General features: G+C 39.8%; 1 pseudogene; it reads left to right on the top strand.

Annotated features, from left to right (window-relative positions):
* The first annotated feature begins 400 nt into the window (after window positions 1-400).
* On the top strand, window positions 401-1,695 carry LOC112826349 (histone-binding protein RBBP4 pseudogene; annotated as a pseudogene).
* Window positions 1,696-7,592: the final 5,897 nt, after the last annotated feature.

The following is a 7,592-nucleotide window of genomic DNA, read 5'->3' as shown; positions in this document are numbered from 1 at the left end:
TGAATTGGCCTGTGCTAATTTTTCAAAAATTGATTTAGATCTGTATTTTTTATCTTAATGTAAAATAGAAACTATAAATACAATGAATCAGGCACTATTATATGGCACATATGTTTTAAACACTTTGAAACTTTTGAAACCTATATACTCCTAAACACCTACAGTTATCAAAAAGCCAGATAGAATTTATTTGAAAGATGGAAGACATATCTATGCAATTCTAAGACCACTTAACATATTTTGAAAGTGTAACTATATTTGGAGTAATGATAAACAATAAAGTAAAAGGTAAAGGGTTTGATACAGAATCAGTAATAAATACTCTAAGATTAAGAAAACCTTTGTTCTCGCCCCGGCTGCAACGCTCGACCCCGGCATCCCCCCGGCTTGCCTGCTCGCCATGGCCGACAAGGAAGCAGCCTTTAATGACGCAGTAGAAGAACATGTGATCAACGAAGAGTACAAAATATGGGAAAAGAAAACCCCTTTTCTTTACAATATGGTGATGACCCATGCTCTGGAGTGGCCTAGCCTAACTGCACGGTGGCTTCCAGATGTAACCAGACCAGAAGGGAAAGACTTCAGCATGCATCAACTTGTCCTGGGAACACACACATCAGATGAAAAAACCCACCTTGTGATAGCCAGTGTGCAGCTCCCTAACGATGATGCTCAGTTTGATGCTTCACACTACTATGGTAAAAAAGGAGAATTTGGAGGTTTTGTCTCAGTTAGTGGAAAAATTGAAATAGAAATCAAGATCAACCATGAACAAGAAGTAAACTGGGCGTATTATATGCCCCAGAACCCTTGTATCATTGCAACAAAGACTCCATCCAGTGATGTTCTTGTTTTTGACTATACAAAACATCCTTCCAAACCAGACCCTTCTGGAGAGTGCAACCCAGACTTGTGTCTGTGTGGACATCAGAAGGAAGGCTATGGACTTTCTTGGAACCCAAATCTCAGTGGGCACTCAGTGCTTCAGGCGACCATACCATCTGCCTCTGGGACATCAGTGATGTTCCAAAGGAAAGAAAAGTGGTGGATGCAAAGACCATCTTTACAGGACATACAGCAGTAGTAGAAGATGTTTCCTGGCATCTGCTCCATGAGTCTCTGTTTGGGTCAGTTGCTGATGATCAGAAATTTATGATCTGGGATACTCGTTCAAACAATATTTCCAAACCAAGCCACTCAGTTGATGCTCACACTGCTGAAGTGAACTGCCTATCTTTCAATCCTTATAGTGAGTTCATTCTGGCCACAGGATCAGCCAACAAGACTGTTGCCTTATGAGATCTGAGAAATCTGAAACTTAAGTTGCATTCCTTTGAATAACATAAGGATGAAATATTCCAGGTTCAGTGGTCGCCTCACAATGAGACTACTTTGGCTTCCAGTGGTACTGATCGCAGACTGAATGTCTGGGATTTAAGTAAAATTGGAGAGGAACAATCCCCGGAAGATGCAGAAGATGGGCCACCAGAATTGTTGTTTATTCATGGTGGTTACACTGCCAAGATATCTGATTTCTCCTGGAATTCCAATGAACCTTGGGTGATTTGTTCTGTATCAGAAGACAATATCATGCAAGTGTGGCAAATGGCAGAGAATATTTATAATGATGAACATCCTAAAGGAAGCGTGGGTCCAGAAGGACAAGGGTCCTGGATATGTCTGCACTTCTTGTGATTTGATACTCCCCCTTTTTTATTTCCCTCTCAACCCTGAGATTGATTTAACACTGGTTTTGAGACACAGACTTTGTTTGGCTATCCCTCTATGATAGGTACCATCAAAAATGTTATTAGCCCAAACAGAGGGTGTTTTCTAAATATTAACTGTGGGACTTGATTCAGTAAAGCCACAGACTTATATTTAAATTTTCTTTAGGAATTTTCTAGTAACAAAGGTCTAAAGTAGCCACAGAAAGGGGAATATTATGTGTGGTTATTTTTCTTCTTAGGCTATATCCCCAAGTTTTTCAGACTCCTTTAAGTAAAGGCTAAAGTAAAGAAGGAGTAGAGCGAAGTGAGGTAGATGTCTGAGCCATGAAGTATAAATACCACAAGATGTCGTTTTTATTCAGGAAATGGGAGAGATTCAAGTCATATAAATTCCTATTCTAAAATTTTCACACCTGACTTTCCAGGATGCACATTTTCCTATGTAAACCGGTCTCCTCTCAGTTTCTTCAGTTAAGTCAAAACTATGTGTTCCTCTTTCCCCATATATTTTTGCTTGTTAGTGTATTTCTTGAGCTGTTTTCATATTTCTTTCCTTTCTGTGAAATGGTTTTTTAAAAAACTTGGGACCACCAAGTTGTAAAGATGTATATTTTTACCTGACAGTTATACCATAGTTAGACTGTCCAGTTGAGTTGAGAAGAGTGAATTGATAGCTTGTATTTGTTTTTAAAATTAAATTAATCCTGGAAAAGATTTATTTTTTTTTTTTTTAGGAGTTAGTCTTTGACCACTAGTTTGGTACCATCTCCATTTTGGGTGACCTGTTTCAGCTGCAGGCCTGTTAATCTCCACGACTAACTGTGTAAGTGCTTATAATGGAATAAATTGCTTTTCTACATAAAAAAAAATAGAAAACCTTTGTTCTAACTACTCTTTTCTTATCTTACATGTCTTGAGACCGTGAATACTCTGCTTTAACATTTCTTTTTTTTTTTAAGATTTTATTTATTTATTTGACAGAAAGAGACATGGCGAGAGAGGGAACACAAGCAGGGGGAGTGGGAGAGGGAGAAGCCAAGCTGGCTTCGCGAAGGCAGACACTTAATGACTGAGCTACCCAGGCACCCTGTTTTAATATTTCTGTACCATAATGTACCTATTTCCAAAATAAGACTTTTGATCTTTTAGATACAGAATGGTAGCAACTGTTGTGAAAAATCTACCAATAGATCTTGATAGATTTTGGACATTATTTTTAGCCTCAAGATTGCCATTCCTTCAGTCTTTCACACATTCATTCAAAAATATTAGTTATACATTTACTAAATGCAAAACTCAGTGAAATCTTCAAAATATGCAAAATTTGAAAAAGACAACTTCCTGCCTCCAGCAGCACATGGTCTGTCAAAGGAGATCAACAAAATTTCAAGGAGTTTTCATACAGTAATATTATACGAGCATATTGAGCAAATATAGATTATGAGGTCCATGAACATGGCATATCTGTATTAAATATCTTAGTATCTTCCCTGATTATAAAACTAGTGCATATATATTGACTCATGTGGAATATCATGATGCACAGTGCTTGACACTGAGTAAGAAAGTGATGATTTTGGTTGAAAGAATAAACTTTAGTTAACATTTATTTTATTATTACTATGTTCACATTAATATTTTAAGAGATTTTATACATATTAATTGATTTTATTCCTAGAACATTATTTTTTAAAGAAGATTTTATTTATTTATTTATTTATTTATTTATTTATTTATTTATTTATTTGAGAGAGACAGAGAGCCTGAGAGAGAGTGAGCAGGAGCAGGGGGGGAAGGGCAGAGGGAGTGGGAGAAGCAGGCTCCCTGCTGAGCAGGGAACCCCATGTGGGATCATGACCTGAGCTGAAGGCAGACACTTAGACTGAGTCACCTAGATGCCCCTATTCCTACAACATTCTTATGAAACTCTTTACATTTTACAATTGATGAAACTGATTCATAAGGATAATAAGCTTTGCATTTAGTAAGTGGAAAAGAAATAGAAATGAAGTGAATTAATTATATAATGTGATGTTTAAAAAGCACTCTAAAACTTAGTATGTTCAAACAACCATCACTGGGGAAGATCCTGAGCTCACCTCCTCCCACAGATACAACTAGATAACACCTACATCAGTGTAAATAACCCAGAAAATGACCCAAAGCCTGGCAGAACAGACGCTCTACACCTAAATGTAGAGAAGAGGCCACACTGTAGAGGGTAGGAAGGTAGGATGTGTTCTGGAGCTAAAGGGACCCACAGGCCTGTCTGCAGAATGGAGGGATGCCACAAGTGCAGACAAGGAAGAGAAACAGCTTCTCACACCAGCACTGTAGACATGGGGAGACTTCACGGGGAAGACAAATCCCCATAACATTTGGCTTTGGACACCAAAAGGGCCTAAGTTTGTGAGTGCTTAACAATGAGTGAGGCTTAACACCTGGAACTTTAAAAATCAACAGGCTTGGCTCTGGGAGAACCAGGAGGGCAAGAGGAAACGGAGTCCTTGCCCTTAAAGAGACAGCACAACAAACAGCTCCACAAAGATACGGCATAGAAGCAGCGGTTTGAAAAACACCTGGGTTATACAGAAAGGACATTTATTTACTAATCTCAGAGCATGTGCTGAAGGAGCAGGGATCTTTAGGAGACTTCTGCAAAAACAAACGTGCTGTCAGGCATCATTTCCCTCTCCTGCCCCTAGCCTGACAAAAGGACACCTGCTAAAACCAGCACAGCACCAACACTTTCCATCTAACTTGCTAATAGCATATTCCACCCCTACATTCTTCTGTGGACATGCCAGTTCCATCCAGGACTTAGCTCCAAGTTTCCTCCCACAGCAGATCCACACAAACCTTTCCAATGCTGTACATCCTGTCCCCCCCTCACTTTTCTGCAGATCCACTCCCTCCAACTCAGGCAGCCTAAGTACCAGGTGGCTGTAGGTCCCCTCCCACACTGGACCAGTCCAGACCTTGCTGGCACAACATGCCCTGTCCCTGAGTTCTCCTATGGATTCTTGCCCTCCAGCACTGTGCCAGGAGTTTTATAAAGGAACTCCAGGTTTCCTCCCACAACAGACCTGCACAGACCTTGCTAACACCATACACCCCACCCTTGCCTTCTCTTGTGTACCTGCCCCCTCCAACACACCCTTGGCAGGAGACCATCTAAAGTGGTGCCATAAGCCTGGCAGTGTACAAGCAGCCCCAACAGGGGACAGTATCACTCCAGAGTGACTCCTGCCCAGTGAGGGGAAAATAACCACACAGGCCAGTTCCATTGCAGCAAAAGTGGGCTGGGGCAGATATGTGGTCTGACAGCAAGCCCCACCCATCAACTAAACCTTCTCAGGGAACAACACAGGAAAAGTTCCCTGCAGTTCCCTGCTACTGCATCTCTGGAAAATTCCTGGTCTGGCTCATCTCAAGCCCACAATGGCCCCAGACTGCCCCACTAACAACACAGGGACCAAACCTTGCCCACAATAGGCAAAGAGAGCCATTGCATATGGATGGAATGAATGCAAAAGTGACTCAGCCACAACAGTAGGGCACACATAACACACATAGGAGACAACCCTGAAGTACCAGGTATGGGTAAACAGCAGACACTGCACTACAGAGCACTACAGGACCTCTTCATAAAGCCACTACTTTCAAGAGCAGGAAATGTAGCGGACCTTTCTTTTTTTTTTAAGATTTTATTTATTTATTTGACAGAGAGTGACACAGTGAGAGAGGGAACACAAGCAGGGGGAGTGGGAGAGGGAGAAGCAGGCTTCCCGCAGAGTGGGGAGCCTGACATGGGGCTCGATCCCAAGACCCCGGGATCACGACCTGAGCCGAAGGCAGACACTTAATGACTGAGCCACCCAGGTACCCCTGTAGCTGACTTTTCTAATACATAGAAACAAACACAAAAATTTAGACAAAAAGAGGAGACAGAGGAATATGTCCCAAATGAAAGAATAGAACAAAGTCACAGCAAAAGAGCTAAACAAAACAGATAAGTAATATGCCTGACAGAGAATTTAAAGTAGTGGTCATGAAGAAACTCACTGGACTTTGAGAAAAGATGTAAGTGTTACCCACAACAAAGAGATAAAAAAAAAAAATAAAGAACCATTCAGAGATGAAAAACTCAATAACTAAAACTAAAAATATGCTAAAAAGAATAAATAGTAGAATAGAGAAAACAGAAGGATGGATCAGCGATCTGGTGGAGAAAGTATTGGAAAGAAATCAAGCTGACCAGAAGATAGAAAAAAAAAAGAATTAAAAAAATGAAAATAGACTTAGGGAACTCAGTGACACCATCAAGCATAATAACATTTGCATTATAGGGATTCCAGAAGGAGAAGAGAGAGAAATGGGGGCACAGAGAGCCCCCAACAAAATCAACCCAAGGTGGTTCACACCAGTAATTAAAATGACAAAAAGTAGTAATAAAGAGAATTTTGAGAGCAGCAAGAGAAAATAACTCATTTATACCCAAAGGAAATCAACTATCAGCTGGTTTTTCAGCAGAAATTTTTTAGGCCAGAGAGAGTGGAATGATATATTCAAAGTGCTGACAGAAAAAAAACCTATAACCAAAAATATTCTATTCAGCCAGACTATCATTCAGAATAGAAGGAGAGACAGAGTTTCTCAAACAAACAAGAGTTAAAGGAATTCATGACTACTAAATCACCCCTACAAGGAATGTTAAAGGAGACTTTCTGAGTAGAAAGGAAAAACCATAAGTAGGTGTAAGAAAAGGAGGAAGCACAAAAGCAGTAAAATTAAGTATATCTATAAAATAATTTAAGGGATTCACAAAATAAAAAGGATGTAAAGTATGACACCATATACCTAAAATATAGGTGGAGGAGAGGAATAAAGAATGGGTTCAAATTTAAGTGACCATCAACTTAATGTAGATTGCTACCAAAAAAAAAAAAATGTCAGGATAGCAATACGTGTATCAGACAAATAGACTTTAAAACAAAGACTAACAAGAGACAAAGGCACTATATTATCATAAAGGGAACAACCAACAAGAAGATATTACAGTTGTAAATACTTATGTACCCAACATGGGAGCACACAAATACAAAAAGCAGCTAATAATAAACAAAGTAATCAATAATAATAGAATAATAGTAGGTGACTAACCCCCCTTACACCAATGGATAGATTATCCAAACAGAAAATCAGTAAGGAACCAGTGGCTTTGAATAACACATTGGACCAGATGGATCTAACAGATATATTCAGAACATTCCATCCTCAAATAGAATATTACACATTCTTTTTAAAGGCGCGTGGAACATTTTTCAGAATAGATCACATATTAATCCATAAAACAAGTCTCAACAAATTCACAGAGACTGAAGTCATACTGTGCATCTTTTCCGACATAACACTATGAAACTAGAAATCCACCACAGGAAAAATCTGGAAAAACCACAAATACATGGAAGTTAAATAACTTGCTACTAAAAAACAAACTGAGGGTTGCTGGAGTGGTCGGGGGTGGGAGGGATGGGGTGGCTGGGTGATAGACATTGGGGAGGGTATGTGCTCCAGTGAGCACTGTGAATTGTGTAAGACTGTTGAATCACAGATCTGTACTTCTGAAACAAATAACGCAACATATTTTAAGAAAAAAGAAAAAGAAGAAGATAGCAGGAGAGGAAGAATGAAGGGGAGTAAGTCAGAGGGGGAGATGAACCAGGAGAGATGATGGACTCTGAAAAACAAACTGAGGTTTCTAGAGGGGAGGAGGGTAGGGGGATGGGTTAGCCTGGTGATGGGTATTAAAGAGGGCACATTCTGTATGGAGCACTGGGTGTTATGAACAAACAATGAATC

The sequence above is a fragment of the Callorhinus ursinus genome, unplaced genomic scaffold (genome assembly GCF_003265705.2).
Source record: "Callorhinus ursinus isolate GAN/ISIS: 27379988/994484 unplaced genomic scaffold, GSC_fseal_2.0 scaffold7, whole genome shotgun sequence".
Lineage (NCBI taxonomy): Eukaryota > Metazoa > Chordata > Mammalia > Carnivora > Otariidae > Callorhinus > Callorhinus ursinus.
This window is presented reverse-complemented; position numbering and strand designations above follow the sequence as displayed.